The sequence below is a fragment of the Capricornis sumatraensis genome, chromosome 4 (assembly GCF_032405125.1).
Source record: "Capricornis sumatraensis isolate serow.1 chromosome 4, serow.2, whole genome shotgun sequence".
NCBI classification, from domain to species: domain Eukaryota; kingdom Metazoa; phylum Chordata; class Mammalia; order Artiodactyla; family Bovidae; genus Capricornis; species Capricornis sumatraensis.
The window spans coordinates 87,677,695-87,694,679 of NC_091072.1; the positions used below are offsets into that span (position 1 = coordinate 87,677,695).

General features: G+C 40.0%; 1 protein-coding gene and 1 pseudogene across 1 annotated transcript in view; one reads left to right on the forward strand and one right to left on the reverse strand.

The window, feature by feature from the left end:
• The window catches only part of KCNMB4 (potassium calcium-activated channel subfamily M regulatory beta subunit 4), a 75,002-nt gene that overhangs the window by 53,443 nt on the left and 4,574 nt on the right, over positions 1-16,985 (reverse strand). The window lies entirely within an intron of this gene.
• LOC138077964 (protein Mdm4 pseudogene) lies at positions 404-16,303 on the forward strand (annotated as a pseudogene).

Genomic DNA, 16,985 nt, shown 5'->3' on the forward strand with positions numbered 1-16,985 from the left:
CTTGCTTTAAAAGGCTTTGTCCAGTGACAAAATTATGTAAATACTTACCTATATTTTTAGGATTTTCACAGTTTTTGTAAATTAAAAGTTCATCCCATCAAAATTATAATTTTTAATTAAATATTTTCAGAATAATTTTGAGTATTTTGCCAATAAATTTTATTTGGAAAATTACTATTTAAAAATACATAACATTCAGAGATCAGATCAAAATAGCAGAGGTGTATGATATGGAGCTCACCTTCTCCCCTACAGATACATCAAAATATATCTACGTGTGTAACGACTCTCACAGAACATCTGCTGAACACTGGCAGAAGTCCTCAGACTTTCAAAAGAGAAAATCTCCAAGTAACTGGGTAAGACAAAAGAAAAAAAAAAAAAGACAGAGAAAGAAATTGGGATGGGATCTGCACCTTTGGGAGGGCGATGTGAAGGAGGAAAGGTTTCCACACACTGGGAAGTCCCCTCACTGGTGGGGACAGAGAGGGAGCTTTGGAGTCTTGGAGGAGAGCGCAGCAGCAAGTGTGCTGAGGGCAAAGCAGAGAGAGACCTGCATAGAGCGTGGGTGCTGACCCACACTTCCCAGCCTGAGAAGCTTGTCCCCTCGCCCAGTGGAGCGGGTGGGGGCTGAGTACTGAGGCTCAGCTTCGAAGGTCAGATGCCAGGGGGAGGACTGGGGTTCACTGTGTGAAGATGGCTTGAAGGGGCTAGGTTCTAGAGCACCACAAATGAGGGAGTCCGGGAAGAAGCCTCCCACTAGAGAGGCAAGGGGCCATTGTTGGAGGGTGTGCATGGAGACAGGGGGGTCTGCCACAGGAGCTTCTTTCTGTGTGTGCCTACGGGTGGCAGGGCACTACCTACAGGAGCTCCAGGGAAAACAGAACTACCAGATGACCTAGAAAACCCACTTCTGGACATAAACCTAGAGGAAAATCCGTAAGTCAAAAAGATGCATGTACTTCAAAGTTCACTGTGGCACTATTTATGATAGCCAGGATGTGAAAGCAACCTAAATATTCATCAACAGAGGAGTGGATAAAGACGATGCGGTACATAGACACAATGGAATTGTATTACTCGGTCATTAGAAACAATGAGACTGTGCCATTTGCAGAGATGTGGACAGACTGAGAGACTGTCATACTGAGTGAAGTAAGTCCGAAAGAGAAAAACAAATATCGTATAATATCACCTATATGTGTAGAATCTAGAAAAACGGACACAGATGAACTTAATTTGCAAAGCAGAAATAAAGATGAAGACAGAGAGAACAAACATATGGATATCAAAGGGCAAAGGCGAGGTGGGATGAATTGGGAGACTGGGATTGATATGTACACACCACTATGCATAAAATGGATAACTAATGGGAACCTACCACACGGCATGGAGAACGCGACTCAATGCTCTGGTGAAATGAGCAGGAAGGAAATCTAAGACAAGAGGGGGCATTTGTATGCATATAGTGGATTCTGTACAGCAGAAACTAACACGACACTGTAAAGTAACTCTGCGTGTGTGTGCGCTCAGGCGCTTCAGTGTTGCCCAGTCCTTTTCGACCCTGTGGACTGTATGTCGCCCTCCAGGCTTCTCTATCCATGGGTTCTCCAGGCAAGAATACTGGAGTGAGTTGCCATGCCTTCCTCCAGGGGATCTTCCCGACCAGGGATCGAATCTGCATCTCCTGCATTGCAGGCAGATTCTTTACTGCTGAAGTCCTCTAAAGCAACTACACTTCGATAAAAATTAATTTAAAAAAACAACAAAAAATCTCCTGGACTCCTACCACCCAGAACTCCTACCACTGGACTTTCTCCTTTGCTCCCCTCCCCAACAGTTTCCCACAAATTAAATAAAAGTAAAAACTGTATTTCGCATTTGCTTCCCTCATTCACTATTAGCGAGTATACCCTGCATTATCCTTTTTGATGACAGTGCTTCTTGGCTGCATCTTCATCTATTTCACCTTCTTTAATCAACAGACATCATCTCCCATTTTTTTTTAATCACTATATACAATGCTCATTAAATTTTGCTAACAAGTGTGGCATTGACTCTTAGGAGTAGAAATCCTACCTCAGGGGGAGGGGGGAGGGATAAATTAGGAATTTGGGATTAACAGATAAACATTGAGCATGCATGCTTAGTTGCTTCAGTCATGTCTGACCCTATGTGACCCTATGGACTGTAGCGTGCCATCTCCTTTGTCCGGGGGATTCTCCAGGCAAGAATACTGGCATGGGTAGCCATTCCCCTCTCCAGGGGATCTTCCCCATCCAGGGATTGAACCTGGGTCTCCTGCATTGCAGGCATATTCTTTACTGTCCTTCTTATAGCCAAATAAAATTCCTTGCATGAATATAGCACATTTTATTTGTCCATTCATCAGTTGACGGACATATGAATTATTTACACTTTTTGGTTATTAAGAATAATGCTACTATGAATAGTCATGTACAAGTTTTTGTGTGGACATGTGTTTTCATTTCTCTTGGGTATATATCTAGGAATGGAGTTGCTGGGTCCAATGGTAATTCTGTTCAACTTTTCGAGGAACTGTCAACTGTTTTCCAAAGCAGCTACAAATCTTTTACATTCTTATCAACAATGTATGAGGATTCTAATTTCTCCACACCGTTACTGTCTTTCTCCACAAGTTATTGTCTTTTAATTTTTAATGGCCACTTGGTGGGCTAAAAGTAGTATCTTACTGCAGTTTTGATTTGCATTCCCCTAATGACTAAGGAGTAAGTGTCTGTTAATTTCATGGCTGCAGTCACCATCTGCAGTGATTTTGAAGAAAAGTTATGACCAACCTAGATAGCATATTCAAAAGCAGAGACATTACTTTGCCGACTAAGGTCCGTCTAGTCGAGGCTATGGGTTTTCCAGTAGTCATGTATGGATGTGAGTGTTGGACTGTGAAGAAGGCTGAGAGCCGAAGAATTGATGCTTTTGAACTGTGGTGTTGGAGAAGACTCTTGAGAGTCCCTTGAACTGAAAGGAGATCCAACCAGTCCATTCTGAAGGAGATCAGCCCTGGGATTTCTTTGGAGGGAATGATGCTAAAGCTGAAACTCCAGTACTTTGGCCACCCCATGCGAAGAGTTGACTCATTGGAAAAGACTCTGATGCTGGGAGGGATTGGGGGCAGGAGGAGAAGGGGACAACAGAGGATGAGATGGCTGGATGGCATCACTGACTCGATGGACATGAGTCTGAGTGAACTCCAGGAGTTGGTGATGGACAGGGAGGCCTGGCGTGCTGCGATTCATGGGGTCGCAAAGAGTCGGACACGACTGAGCGACTGAACTGAACTGAACTGAACTGAATAACTAAGGCGGGGTGGGGGGGGATTCCATTGTAGCTCAGTTGGTGAAGAATCTGCCTGCAATGCAGGAGACCTGGGTTCAATCCCTGGGTCAGGAAGATCCCCTGCAGAAGGAAATGGCAACCCACTCCAGTATTTTTGCCTGGAGAATTTCATGGACAGAGGAGCCTGGCAGGCTACAGGCCTTGGGTTGCAAAAGTCGGACACAACTCAGCAACTACACCACCACCAATGACTAATGAGGGTTTCCCAGGTGGCACTAGTGGGAAAGTATCTTCTTGTCAGTGCAGGAGACATGAGACTAGGACAGCACACCAACCCACTCTAGTATTCTTGCCTGGAGAATCCTATGGAGAGAGGAGGCTAGTTGCTACAGTCCATAAAGTTGTGAAGAGTTGGACACAACTGTGCACACTTTGGACGTGACATTGTGACCTAGCACACATGCATGCTCTGACTAATGATACTGAGCATCTTCTCATGTGCCTGTTGCTCATTTGTATACTTCTTTGGAAAAATATCCATTTCTAACTTTTGTCTATTTATAAATTGGGTTGTTTTTGTGTTACTGTTGTTATTGAGTTGTATAGGTTCTTTATATATCCTGGATAGTTAATCCTTACTAGATACATAATTTGAAAATATTTCCTCTCATTTTGTGGTTATCTTTTCACTTTCTTGATAGTATCTTTCAAAGCACAAAACCACAAATATTTAAAAAATTTTTATTATGTCCAATTATCTATTTTTTCTTTGGTTGCTTGTGCTTTTTGCATCCTATTAAGAAACTGTGCCTAATTTAAAGTCACAAAAATTGACAACTGTGTTTTCTTCCAATAGCTTTATAGTTTTGCTCTTACACTCAGGTCTCTCATCGATTTGAATTAATTTTTGTATTATGATGTGAAGTTGAAGTCCAACTTCACTCCTTCACACATGCATATACAATTGTTCCAGCATACTGGTTGAAAAGACTTTGTTTTTTTCCTGTTGAATGCTCTTGACACCCTTGTCAAAATCAATTACTTATAAACGTATGCATTTATTTCTGGACTCTCAACTCTATTCCATAGATTTGGAATCTATTCCTTATGCCAGTGCCATACAGTCTTGATTACTGTAGCTTTCAAGTAAATTTTGAAATTGGAAAGTGTGAGCCTTCCAACTTTGTTCTTGTTTTTCAACATTGTTTTGACTATCCTGGGTCCTCTGCACTTGTATCTGAATTTTAGGATCAGCTTGTCAATTTCTGGAAAAGAAAATCCTACCGAGTTTTTTTTCATAGGAATTGTGATGAATCTATAGATCAATTTGGAAAGTGTTGCCATCATTACAATACTAAGTTTCCCAATTTATGAACAAAAGTTATCTTTATTTAGTTCTTTCTTTCAAGTGCTTTGTAGTTTTCAGGGTACAAGTCTTACACTGTTTGTTTAAATTTGTCAAATATATTTCTAATTGTTTTATTATTTTGATGGTACTGTAAGTAGAATTGTATTCTTAATTTCAATTTTGTATTGTTAATTGTTACTGTATAAAATACAATTATACATGTACTAAAAATACTGACATTGTACACCTAAAATGGATGTATCCTTATGGAGATCTCAATAAAACTATTACAAATCAAAGCTTTAAAAAAACAAAAATACAATTGATTTTTGCACATTGACCTTATATCCTGAAGTCTTGCTAAATTTATTTGGCCCAGTAGCTTTTTTTTTTTTGCTGGAGTTTTCAGGAGTCTCTATATACAAGATCATGTGATTTGTGAATAGAGTTTTATTTCTTCCTTTCCAATCTGGATGTCTTCTGTTTCATTTTCTTACCTAATTGTCCTGACTAAAACCCCTCAGTACTATGTCGAACAGGAGAAGGAAGAATGGACATCTTCATCTTGTTTCTGATCTCAGAGGGAAATTTTCAGTCTTTCATCATTAAGTATGATACTAGTTGTGGGTTTTTCATAGTTCCCCTTTATCAGGCTGACAAAGTTCCCTTCAATTCCTAGTCTGTTGATGTTTTAAGTCATGAAAGGATTTTGTCAATTTTTTTCTGCATATATATATGCATGTGATTTCTGTCATTTATTCTATTAACATGCTGTATTGATTTTATTATGTTTAACCAAGCTTGCATTCCTAAAATAAATCCCACTTGACCATGGTGCAATATCATAAACTCTTCTCAAAAAAAAAAAAAGAAAAAGGAGAGAATACATCCCAATTCATTCTGTTACTATGATGCCAAAAAGCAGACAAAGATATCATAAGAAAACTACAGACCAATATACTTTATGAATATAGAGGCAAAAATCTTCAACAAAATGCTAGTAAACCAAGTTTTGGAATATATAAAAAGAATTATATATCACAACCAAGTTGGGGGAATTGGGAGTGGGAAATAATATGCATGAGATTTCCTTTGGGAGCAACGGAAATATTCTGAAATTAGCAATGATGCTTGCACAACTTTGTGAACATACCAAAAAACTGTACACATTAAAAGGGCAAACATTACAATATTTGAACTATATCTTTTTTAAAGGAAGCTGTCTTTCCTTTATTTTTCCTCTTTCATTCTTCTTTCTGCCCACAAGGCAGATGTGATGCAAGTTAGGAAAAGCACGTTAAGGGACATGTTAAGAGCAATAAGACAGTAAGAAACTGGGTGTTTGAATGACCTTCCAGATTAGAATGGTTTAGCCCCATAGGCTGCTTACAAGCTCAGACATTTACAAAAGAAAAAACCTAGTACTTCCTTAGATGGAGGAGGCATGGGTTTGATCCCTGGGTGGGGAAGATCCCCTAGAGGAGGAAACGGCAACCCACTCCAGCTTCTTGCCTGGGAAATCCCACGGATCGAGGAGCCTGGTGGGCTACAGCCCAGGGAGTGTCTGACACGACTGGAACAACTTAGGATGTGGTACTTCCTTAGGTCTTTCCTCGTTTGTTTGTTTAGGTTACTTTTGTTAGGTTCTTATTAAAGCATCCCATCCAATATCCTAATTAATTCAGTTAGATTGTTTCTATTTTTTCACTACTACAAACAGTTCTGCAATGGGCCAAAGAACTAAATAGACATTTCTCCAAAGAAGACATACAGATGGCTAACAAACACATGAAAAGATGCTCAACATCACTCATTATCAGAGAAATGCAAATCAAAACCACAGTGAGGTACCAATTCACGCCAGTCAGAATGGCTGCGATTCAAAAGTCTACAAGCAATAAATGCTGGAGAGGGTGTGGAGAAAAGGGAACCCTTTTACACTGTTGGTGGGAATGCAAACTAGTACGGCCACTATGGAAAACAGTGTGGAGAGTCCTTAAAAATTGCTCAGGTATCATGTATTCATAATCTCACACTTTTACTGATGAACTTCCTATACTATCTATGTCTCTTAGTAAAATTTAATCATTTCTACCTTAATTTCACTGAGGATATAATGTTCATTATTTCACTCCTTTGAAATTTGTTAAGGCTTGCTTTATGGCCCAAATGTGATCCATTTTGGGAAATATTATGTGGGCACTTGAAACCATGTGCACTGTGCTGCTACTGGATATATTAATTTATAAATATCACTTGGGTCCATTGTTAAACATGTTACTCAAATCTGTTGGAGGTGCCTTAATATTACTGTTGTCTGAGATTTATCAGTTAGAAACAGAAAGGTCCTAAAATTTCTCATTGTGATAGACAAGTATATTTCTCCCTCAAGATATTTCTATATATTTCTGCTTTACTTTTCTGTTTTTATGTATTTTGAGTTAGTATTTTAGGTACATCCTAGTACAGAATTGTTATATTTTATTAACTTTTATAACTATATTTCTTTTTAGCTCTAGTGACACGTTTTTGTTTCAAAGTCTCCTACGTTTCATATTATACAAGTACTCCAGTTTTTCTTTCTTCATTTTTTTGATGGAAGTATTGATGTTTGTATAGTGTTTTCCAGTCTGTGATCTCTACCTTTAAATTGGAAGAGTTAGTCCATTTCTATTCAATATAATTATAAATTTGGGGTTAACTCTATCTTATTTTTTAACTTTTTATTGGAGTATAGACGATTAATGATATCATAATAGCTTCAGTTCAGTTCAGTTCAGTTCAGTCGCTCAGTCGTGTCCGACTCTTTGCGATCCCATGAATCGCAGCCCGTCAGGCCTCCCTGTCCATCATCAACTCCCGGAGTTCATTCAGACTCACGTCCATCGAGTCAGTGATGCCATCCAGCCATCTCATCCTCAGTCGTCCCCTTCTTCTCCTGCCTCCAATCCCTCCCAGCATCAGAGTCTTTTCCAATGAGTCAACTCCTCACATGAGGTGGCCAAGGTACTGGAGTTTCAGCTTTAGCATCATTCTCTCCAAAGAAATCCCAGGGCTGATCTCCTTCAGAATGGACTGGTTGGATCTCCTTGCAGTCCAAGGGACTCTCAAGAGTCTTCTCCAACACCATAGTTCAAAAGCATCAATTCTTCGGTGCTTCAGGTGGACAGCAAAGGAACTCAGCAATACATATATATGTATCCATTCTCTCCCAACTCCCCTCCTATGCAGGCTGCCAAATAACATTGAGTAGATTATTACTTTTTAAAATTTATTCTACCTGTCTACAGTCTTTTTACTCTCTTTTATTGCATTCTTCTAAACTTACTGTTTTACATTACTTCATTTTCCCCACCTATTAGCTTGGTAATTATTTTCTGCTATACAAATTCTTAGATTCCAACACAGAACTACTAAATCAGAAACTGATTCAGTGGGTTTAGGATGGGTATTGAGAATATGCATTACTAACAAGCTCACAAATGATGCTGATGTTTCTTGTCCACTGATTGCACTTTGAGAATCACTGATTTGAAGTAAGAAATTAACTAGAAAAAGGGGATTAGTGAAAATATACCTTAATAACCAAAGCAAACTGTAATATCTTTGACCAGAACAGTTCAGTTCACTTCAGTAGCTCAGTCGTGTCCGACTCTTTGCGACCCCATGGACTGCAGCACGCCAGGCCTTCCTGTCCATCAAAAACTTCCAGAGCTTACTCAAACTCATGTCCATCACATCAGTGATACCATCCAACCATCTCATCCTCTGTCATCCACTTCTCCTCCTGCCTTCAATCTTTCCCAGCATCAGGGTCTTTTCCAATGGAAAGGTGGCAAAGTATCAGATGGCCAAAGTATTGGAGTTTGAGCTTCAGCATCAGTGCTTCTAATGAATATTCAGAACTGATCTCATTTAGGATGGACTGGTTGGATCTCCTTGCAGTCCAAGGGGCTCTCAAGAGTCTTCTCCAACACCACAGTTCAAAAGCAGCAGTTCTTTGGTGTTCAGCTTTCTTTATAGTCCAACTCTCACATCCGTACATGACCACTAGAAAAACCGTATCTTTGACTAGACAGACCTTTGTTGGCAAAGTAATGTCTTTTCTTTTTCATACGCTGTCTGGGTTGGTCATAGCTTTTCTTCCAAGGAGTAAGCGTCTTTTAATTTCATGGCTGCAATCACCATCTGCAGTGATTTTGGACCACCCAAAATAAAATCTCTTACTGTTTCCACTGTTTCCCCATCTATTTGCTATGAAGTGATGGGACCAGATGTCATGATCTTCGTTTTTTGAAAGTTGAGTTTTAAGCCAACTTTTTCACTCTCCTCTTTCACTTTCATCAAGAGGCTCTTTGCTTTCTGCCATAAGAGTGGTATCATCTGCATATCTGAGGTTATTGGTATTTCTCCCAGCAATCTTGATTCCAGCTTGTGCTTCTTCCAGCCCAGCGTTTCTCATGATGTACTCTGCATAGAAGTTAAATAAGCAGGGTGACAATATATAGCCTTAACGTACTCCTTTCCCGGTTTGGAACCAGTCTGTTGTTCCATGTCCAGTTCTAACTGATGCTTCTTGACCTGCATACAGATTTCTCGGTCAGGTGGTCTGGTGTTCCCATCTCTTGAAGAATTTTCCACAGTTTGTTGTGATCCACACAGTCAAAGGCTTTGGCATAATCAATAAAGCAGAAGTAGATGTTTTTCTGGTATTCTCTTGCTTTTTCAATGATCCAGCAGATGTTGGTAATTCGATTTCAGGTTCCTCTGCCTTTTCTAAATCCAGCTTGAACATCTGGAAGTTCATGGTTCACGTACTGCTGAAGCCTGTCTTGGAGAATTTTGAGCATTACTTTGCTAGTGTGTGAGATGAGTGCAATTGTGTGGTAGTTTGAACATTCTTTGACATTGCCTTTCTTTGGGATTGGAACGAAAACTGACCAGGACAGTGGCAGTAAAAATCAGACAAAGTATTAATACCAGAGAATAATGATACCATTGCTAGAATCAAAAGATTCTAGAACAGAAGCTGGTTTTAGAGAGATAAACATGATATTCTTGTGCCATTTTTATCCTTGTAATAAAGGAAATAGAAGATAATTATAATCAGAATGGAAGATTTTAGTCTCAGTAAGCAGTATTATTTTCTGGCTTTTAATTCTTGAGAATTATCTTAAAATAAAGTTGTGGCGATAAGAACAATTACATAAATGTGTTTATTACACAGGAAAAAAGTATTAAACTTCTGAGATTAGAATTTAATTTTACAGGATATATTGAAGAGATGGTTGGATGGCATCACCAACACAATGGACATGAGTTTGAGTAAACACTGGGAGTTGGTGATGGACAGGGAAGCCTGGCGTGCTGTAGTCCATGGGGTCGCAAAGAGTCAGACACGACTGAGTGACTGAACTGAACTGAACTGACTGATAATTTCCACTAATGAGATACAACATCAAGTGCTTCTACAAGGTTGTTAAATTATAACTGGTATATTGGACATTAGATAAGGTTTCAAAGTCTATTTGGTCAATTGCATCAGTAGATGAATGGATATTTCTTCACATTTGCTTCAAGGTACAGAGAACTCTCAGTGACCCAATCTGCTGGATTCTGCTAACCAACCAAGCAAATACATGAAATAAATGTTTGATTAGTTTATTTACCAAAATGGTCACAGATTTAAATAATTTAATAAACATATGGTTTTCAATTTTATAACCAATTATTTTAAAAGAAAAAAGGATATTACCACAACTCAAATTACAAATTTTTACACATTAGTTTATGTGTCTTAGAGAATACCAAAGCACAGCATGAGGAACATTTAGAAACATATGTAATATTGAAAACCATTCTGTTCAGTATTATACTGTGAGTATTTGTGGTAATTGTAATATAAATGTACTGTTTATCTAGGAACTCAATTGTTAATATGAAATTCTGCTTAAGACAGAGAAAAAAAATTTAAACCCAAGGTAAATAAAACGAGTGACATCTTCACTCATAAATGAGTGTTAAAAAACAGTTCAGATAAACAAAACTGACAACTTATAAAAAGCTTTATAATTCTGAGGTAAGTTTGTAATAATGGAAAATATATGCACTTTCCCCAAAACTTAAACTGAAATTACAAACCTCTCATGTAAAAGTAAAAAGTTTCTGATTAGAGTTTAAGATACATAATTTGAGAGTTCTTACAAATAATTAAGACCTTCATAAACAGCATCCACAAATGGATGCCAGAGGTGGCTCATGGTTAAGTACTCTCAGACAGGAAGATCCCAGCAGTCTGCAGAGTAGATTGTTTGCAAAGAGCTGTAATAGGTGCACATAATCTGACCAAGCTTTCAAATATCTAATCATATTAGTCACCTACTCAAAAGCCTTACTTGGCTTCTGTGTTAGTTTCCTATTGCTGCTATAGCAGAAACTTAGTGGTCAAAACAAATGTATTAACTTGCAATTCTGGAGGACAGAATTCCAAAATGGGTCTCACTGAGCTAAAATCAAGACACCAGCTGGGCTATACTCCTTTCTGAAGCCTCTAAGAAAGAATCCATTTTCTTGCCTTTTCCCGCCTGCATTCTTTGGCTCATGTCCCTTTTCTGTATTCAAAGCTGCCAACAGTCAGTTGAGTGGTCTTCACATTGCATCACTCCGACCTCCTCTTCCACATTTAAGGGTGCTTGTGATTCTAGAGCCCACCAGCACATCTCCCTATTTTAAGGTCAGCTGATTAGCAAATTTAACTGCATCTGCAACCTTGACTCCCCTTTGCTGTATAACATAAGATATTCACGGATTCTAGGGATTAGTATGTGACCATCTTTGATAGATAGGAATAGATTCTTCCTACCATGGGTTCCCAGTGTTCACTAAACCCACCCTGTCTGTCAAGGACCTCTACATTACCGGCCCCAATTTACTCTCCTGCCTTATCCCAGGTGGCACTAGTGGTTAAGAACCTGTCTGCCAATGCAGGAGACTAAGAGACATGGGTTCGATCCCTGGGTTGGGAAGATCCCCAGGAGGAGGGCATGGCTACCCACTCCAGTACTCTTGCCTGGAGAATCCCATGGACAGAGGAGCCTGGCAGGATATGGTCCTTAGGGTTGCAAAGACATGACTGAAGCGACTTAGCATGCATGCACACCTTTTCCCCAGACCTCTGCTCTTTGGCCCCTAGGTTCCAGCCATACCAGTCTACCTGCTGGTTCCCCAACACACCTCATACTCCACAGCTCCAGAGCCTTGCTCCTGGCATTCTTCTCTTCCTTGATGTTCTCTTCGTTTTTCCTCAACTTTCCTCCCAAGATAAAAATTCTATTCATTCTCAAAATTTCATGGCAAATGCTTCCTTCTCCAGGAAGCATTCCGCCTAGTCATTCCCCTCTAGATGTTTATCATATTCTTTGCATCTCCCAGTAGAACATGATGTTTTGCTTTGTTTGATAGTTATTGTGTTCTTATCTCATCTGCTAGGTAATGATCTCCTTGAGGGCAGAAACTCAAGAATTCATCCTCACGTGTATATCAGTTGCCTCCAAGGGTGTTCAGTCGATTCCGACTCTGTAACACCATGGAGTGTAGTCTACCAGGCTCCTCTGTCCATGGAGTTTTCCAGGCAAGAATATTGCAGTGGGTTGTCATTTCTTACTCCAGGGGATCTTCCTGACTCAGGAATTGAACCTGTATCTCCCGAGTCTCCTGCACTGGCAGGAGACTCTGCACCACCGGAGAAGCCCATAAGTTAGCTGCTGCTGCTGAGTCTCTTCAGTTGTGTTCGACTCTGTGTGACCCGAGAGACGGCAGCCTACCAGGCTCCCCCGTCCCTGGGATTCTCCAGGCAAGAATTCTGGAGTGGGGTGCCATTTCCTTCTCCAATATAAGTCAGCTGCTGCTAAGTCTCTTCAGTCATGTCCGACTCTGTGTGACCCCATAGACGGCAGCCCACCAGGCTCCACCATCCCTGGAATTCTCCAGGCAAGAACACTGGAGTGGGTTGCCATTTCCTTCTCCAGTGCAGGAAAGTGAAAAGTGAAGGTGAAGTTGCTCAGTCGTGTCTGATTCTTAGCGACCCCATGGACTGCAGCCCACCAGTCCATGGGATTTTCCAGGCAAGAGTATTGGAGTGGGGTGCCAGTGCCTTCTCCAATAGGCGTATCTAAAACTGAACACCTGCTTTTCATGCAGTGTGTTTGTGTGTGCGTGCTCAGTTGCGTCCGACCTCCAAAATTACTCCTCCTTCAGTTTTTCTATTTATAATGATAAAGCCAGCTCTCTTTCAGTTGCGATTGCCACAGGCCTTGGAGCCATCTTTGTTTTCTCTCCCTCATTCCTCACATCCGGTCCATCAGTGGGCCTTACCAACGCTACTCCCTGATCTAAGTCACCACCACCTTTTGTTGGTCCTACTGGAGTCCTTGTTTCCAATCTTGCCTCTGATGCTCTCACCTTGCACAAGTGAGCATGAGTGTGTGCACAAACACTTCTCCCCCCATACAAATTCTATCCTCATCTCAGCATCCAGATGGATCGTTCAAATTGTTTAAAAGTCTAAGTCTGATTATATCTTGGTCCGGCCTAGTGTCAAATAACTCCCCATCACACTTAGACTAGAATCCAAAGTCCTTACAAAGTTTTCTGAGACCCTCGTCTCATCCCCCACTGTTCTCTGTTCACTCGCCGTCGTCCTCACTATTCCTCACACTTGCCTCAGTGCCACTGTACTTGCTGTTCCTGCAGCTTGTGGAACAGTCTTTCTCTGGAGAGCCACATGATTCATTCCTCTATGTCCCTTAGGCCACTGATAATCCTCTTATGTCCTTTGGGTCTCTGTGGAAATATCACTTCATCAGAGCCCCCTTCCCTGGCCATCCTATGTAAAAGAACAGCTCTCATTCCTTCCATAACTTTCTGTACCTTTATGCTGCTTAAATTTTCTTTGCCCATCTATCATTACATCTATCATTATCAATTCATTACATTATGAACTGATTTCTTGTCAGTCACTCCACCAAAATGTAAGCTCCAGAAGTCTTCTTTTGATCTCTATTCCAGTCTTATAACCTAGAAACACACCTAGAACCTAAGCAGGCACTTAATAAATATTTGTCAAATGAACTCATCTTTGTACATCCTCTCATTTCTTGCCCAGTTCTTTGATCATAACAGATGCTGAAGAAGTATTTGTGGACTTAAATTTGATGTACATCCCCAATATTACTTCATATTATCACCAGAGGAAAAACAACCACAGTGAGTCACTTTTTCATGGAGAAATAAAGGCTACAGATAAGTTGTCACAATTCAGATTAGTCTTTTATTAATTTTGACATGATGGACTCCCTAGAGCACAAAGTATATCACATTGAACATCTGACCCAAGAATGGAGCTCAGAAATTAACCCCAGCAGGCCTTACTGTCTATACAGGGGGTGTGTGTGTTGGGGAAGGGGCACACTAGCATGGATGAGAAGGGTACCAAGAAGGTGACTAAGCCACAAAGGCCTAGAGTTAATCACATCCAATTTCAGGGGATATTCTTGAAGCCTGAAGCCTCTCCCAGTTCTGTTCTAAGCTCTTCTTCTTTCCAACGCATTTCTCTTAGGGTTTAGTAGCACTGATTTCTTAGAGATGGACATTTGCCCTCTCTTCTTAGGTTTTTCTTATCAGAGAAAGAAAACTCAAAAATAAACCATGCAGCCTCTAACCACCTACTTTCTCTGATTTTTCAAGAGGCCGGTTTTAATGATCCATCTTTTCTTGGCCATCCAATATCTACAATGAGGCAAAGGCAAATGTTTGGAACTCCATAAGTTCATTTCATTTAAACTAATTTTAAAGGATTCTCTTCTTTTCCTTCAGAATTTGAGTCCTTCCTTTCATACCAACTCTCTATATTCAGTAGCATCAGTACCATCTTTTAACCTAAACACACAAATATTGATCATGATGAATCCTTTGGGTTCTTATTTTACTTTTGTTGAACAACAGATGAAGACATTTTCTAAGCCAGTGTTTATTTTCACTCCGTCTACAGACTAGACTTACTTGTAGAACTTTTTAAAAATTACCAATACCCAGGACACACCAAAGACCGAGTGTGAATCTCTAAAGGCTGGACGCAGGCATCTGAACTTCTTTTTAAAGTTCCCCCAGACTACTCGCCGTTTCAAAATGCTGCTAAGACCTTAGGAACAGTTGAGTGACACCCCCATACCCGCCAGGCTCAGTGGAAAGCGACTCATGGGACAGCCATGAGCAGACTTCACGTCACTTCACTGCCAAAATCACATCATTTTCCACCTGTGCCCAGTGTTCAGCATCTGACAGTGCTGGCAGGATCTCTAGAACAAACCAATCGGGTACAACCAAAACTGCCTCTTTTGAAGATTTTGCAAGCAGCAGGTGCACAAGGTAAAATGTTCACTGTTAAAGAGCCCTCTCTATGATATGCTAAGAAAGAATCTTGTCACATTAGCTACTGCTACTACAGATGCTGCTCAGACTCTCGCTATCGCACAAGAGCACAGTATGGATATTCCAAGTCAAGACCAACTGAAGCAAAGTATAGAGGAAAGTTCCAATTCCAGGAAAAGAACTGAAGAAGGCAATATTCCCACGCTGCCTACCTCACAGTATAAATGCAGAAATTCTAGAGAAGATGAAGACTTGGTAGCAAATTTAACTCAAGAAGAGACGTCAAGGCTGGACCTCAGGTTTGAGGAGTGGGATGTAGCTGGTTTGCCTTGGTGGTTTTTAGGAAACCTGAGAAATAACTATACACCTAGAAGTAATGGCTCAACTGATTTACAGACAAATCAGGATATAGGTACTGCCATTGTTTCAGACACCACAGATGACTTGTGGTTTTTGAATGAGTCAGTGTCAGAGCAATTTGGTGTTGGAATAAAAGTTGAAGCTGCTGATCCTGAACAAACAAGTGAAGAAGTAGGGAAAGTGAGAGACAAACAGGTGATTGAAGTGGGAAAAAATGATGACCTTGAGGACCCTAAATCCATAAATGATGATACTGATATAGAAGTTACCTCTGAGGGTGAGTGGCAGTGTACTGAGTACAAGAAATTTAACTCTCCAAGCAAGAAGTACTGTTTTCGTTGCTGGGCCTTGAGGAAGGATTGGTATTCAGATTGTTGTAAGTTAACCCAGTCTCTCTCCACATCTGATATCACTGCCATACCTGAAAAGCAAGAAAGGGAAGGAACTGATGTCCCTGACTGCAGAAGAACGGTATCAGCTCCAGCTGTTAGACCTAAAGATACATACATAAAGGAAGAAAGCTAGAAACATTTTGATCCTTGCAACTCGGTGGAATTCTTGGATTTGGCTCATTGTTCTGAAAGCCAAGAGACCATATCAAGCATGGTAGAACAATCAGATAACCTTTTTGAACAGAGAAAAGATACAGGAAACATGGAGGATTGCCAGAATCTTTTGAAGCCATGTAGTCTGTGTGAGAAAAGACCACGAAACGGGAACATTATTCATGGGAGGACAGGCCATCTTGTCACTTGTTTCCATTGGGCCAGAAGACTAAAGAAGGCTGGGGCTTCTTGTCCTATTTGCAAGAAAGAGATTCACTTGGTTATTAAGGTTTTTGTAGCATAGCTGAATCAGTGAATTACAGACAGATATTAACAGAGCTGGTCATGTATCCAAATATCAGTATTTGAGCATCTCTACGCAGGGTGACCCATTTCATACTTTCATTTATTCATGTGAACTTTTATGTTCTAGGACATTTTTACCTCTAAACTTATAGAATTTGAGAATGAGTTCTTTAGAACTAGATTATCAATTTGGAGACTATTAACATTAAAAGAGAAGTTAATCATTCTGTCTTCAAAGATGAGGATCTGGGAGAGGGCAGTACAGACAGAAATACATTCATTTTTATTTAATTTAATTTCTTACTTTCTTTTCTGGTAGGGAATGTTCTTGGGCATCAAAATCCAAGGTGGCTATTAGAAATATATCAAAGCTATCAATGTATAAAGTAGATTACTTTATGTTGTGTGGTTCAGAGAAACGATTATTTTTGTAAAGAGCCTAGAACAGTGATATCCAACATTTTTGCTAACATACCTCAAAAAACAATTTTGAAAAAGTACATACGACTTTTTGCACCTTTTAAAAATTGAGGTGTAGTTAGCAAAAAATAAAGTCAATAAAGTGTTCCCTTCTGCTGAAAAAATAAAATAAAGTTCCCCCAGTGATTCTAATGGATTGTCATGGTTGAAAACCAAAACCCTTAGCACACACAACAGCTAGTCACAAAGAGATAATTCAG